This window comes from Mercenaria mercenaria, chromosome 9 (assembly GCF_021730395.1).
Source record: "Mercenaria mercenaria strain notata chromosome 9, MADL_Memer_1, whole genome shotgun sequence".
Classification (NCBI taxonomy): Eukaryota; Metazoa; Mollusca; class Bivalvia; order Venerida; family Veneridae; genus Mercenaria; species Mercenaria mercenaria.
In genome coordinates this window covers 23,747,627-23,750,101 of record NC_069369.1, presented here as the reverse complement: position 1 = coordinate 23,750,101, position 2,475 = coordinate 23,747,627, and the positions used below count along the sequence as shown (strand labels likewise).

General features: G+C 32.4%; 1 non-coding gene across 1 annotated transcript; it reads left to right on the top strand.

The window, feature by feature from the left end:
* The first annotated feature begins 1,229 nt into the window (after positions 1-1,229).
* On the top strand, positions 1,230-1,323 carry Trnay-gua (transfer RNA tyrosine (anticodon GUA)). The gene is made up of 2 exons: positions 1,230-1,266; positions 1,288-1,323. It is a non-coding gene; the product is annotated as a tRNA-Tyr (tRNA).
* The last annotated feature ends 1,152 nt before the right edge of the window (positions 1,324-2,475 follow it).

Sequence of the window (2,475 nt, the reverse complement as noted above, 5' to 3'; positions counted from 1 at the left end):
AAAATGGAAAGACATCCAACAGTACAAACTAGAGCTTATACACCTACATATAGACTTTTTTATGATTTCGAGAGAAATATATGTCAAAAGAAATTGACTATTTGCATATTTCAGTTAAATATATTTTTATGTCAACAGGGAGTAATATCTTGTTGAAAATAAATATTCTTACTCTTCAAATGATTCCGTGATTTTTAATCACAATACTTGTTCAGTATATTTTCTCTTTATTTAAAAAACAAAATTATAATTAATAACAAGAACTTTTTGCAGACAAAATTGATGTTATGAAGACGTCGTTGACCTGGGCCACACTACTTACCTCTTAAGCACAAATATAATACATAATAACAATTTCAGATTTGGTTTGGAAGTTACAGAGATATTACGTTTCAAATGATACAAACGTAAGACGTCTTTATGTCTAGATTTTACGTTATGGCATTAGTCTAAGTATTTCGTGATGGACCCTCGTTGTCTTCGTTATACGTTAAGAATTTTAAGGCTTGTTTTATTGCGATATTACTTCTCTATTACAACATATGCAGATTACATAAAACGGAATCGTTGATTTGAATCGAGCTGGCTAAATTCTAACAGTGACAGAGTACTCCCTGATTTTTGTAAGTAAGTGTTTGTGAGCTTCAGTCGTTCATTTTGATCTTGAGTTTACCTGTGTGTTTCGACAATGTCATATTTAAACCTAAATCAGTTTGTGTGTGGGGGAGGGGGTGGGGGATGGGGAGGCACAGGCTTGTGGAAGTAAATAATCTATATCAAAACCAAGATTCCTGTCACAAATGGGTGTAACGTATTTTTATAAATTGCATCACAAGTGTATTAAGTGTACGCTGGATGTATTGTGCCATTTCCTGTCTTTGAGGCGAATGCGGATAATGCTCAATATCAGACCACAAACACAGATCTATGAGTCTCGATGTCGTTAAGCAGTACCAAAATAAACGGACAGCTTTTGCCTTCTTAGTAGCTGACAGATGTTTTAGGTCATTCGTGAATACTTACTAAAACAAAATAGAATATTATGTTCATTATAGTTTTAAAATACGGTCTTATCTATCTGGAACAGTATAATGAAATAATGTAACGCAACGATTTCAGGCGTTACAATTTACATGCAAAACTCAGTAAGCCGATGCATAATAACCATACTAGAAGTAGATTCCACTTGGTGCTTGTATAATCATTACATATTATATGTTTGTGCATATCCCGTGATAGCTCACTTGGTAGAGCGGAGGACTGTAGTGGAACATGCATTGAACTGTCATCCTTAGGTCGCTGGTTCGAATCCGGCTGGCGGGATTATACTTTTTTAAATTTAAGGTATTAAGCCTTCTAAAATTTCAAAATGGACTCTTCCATCATTCAGTTTGTGCGATACCATTTATTATTCGATTGGGTGTTAATGAATACTTTTTGTTATAATTTGTAGTGAGTTTACCAATACATTGTCATCCTTAGGTCGCCGGTTCAAATTCACAAATTCTTGACTATCAAACAAGGGAGAATATTATGATTTCGACTCATTCTTTATGTGGTTTAAGTTGTGTCCCATGCTACATTGTATGAAGTTTTAGTACAGGAATGCTGACAGGAGTAGATTTGTTTCTGGAATTTAAGTAACTTAACTTCACGACATAGAGATATTCAAGTAAACACAGTAAGAATATTTCTTGTGATTCAAAATGCAACATGAATTTGGATATGAAATAGTCTTTGCTTTGAACGAATGGTTTCTTCCTTTGTTGGATTTTTGCATCAGAATTAAAATTTTATTTTCATAATGAATACCTAAATAACTATTCTATATTGGCATTGCAGTAACTGACTGAAATCATAAAAAATCCCGCGAGACAGATTCAAACCAGCGCCCTACGAATATCAGAATCGTTTAAAACTATGCACAGTTCTATATTAACCGGGCTATCAACAGATATATACGAAACTACTGATTCGCTAAATATTTCTTAAAGTTCTGTTTTTCTTGTTCTTTACCAAAAGAATATATATATTTATGTATATATAGATGTGATTTCTCACATTTTAGAAATTATTGTTGAAAAATTTTGTCATGGCCTCATCACAATTTTTACAAAGTCACAAAAATACATATGAATGTGCATAACAAGCAAACTGAGGGGCGAATTTCTTTACAAGGCAGGGATTTTTGCCAAAAACAAAATACTTTTTTATTCGTTCTTGGGAATAAATCTTAATTTGGGTTGATTCCTTTTTGAAATTTTTATTAAAGAATGATATATCTCAAACTAAATAAAATCATTTGTATAGATGTATATAGAGTATTATCATATAATTTCTACACACTTAACACCACCACCAAATATTCGCCCATTACAACTAGAAGTGGCGCATATTGCGACTAATTACAAAAAAAATGTAAGAAATGGTGAAATTAATTCAAAATATCAGGTTTTCACTTTACACGAACAAATG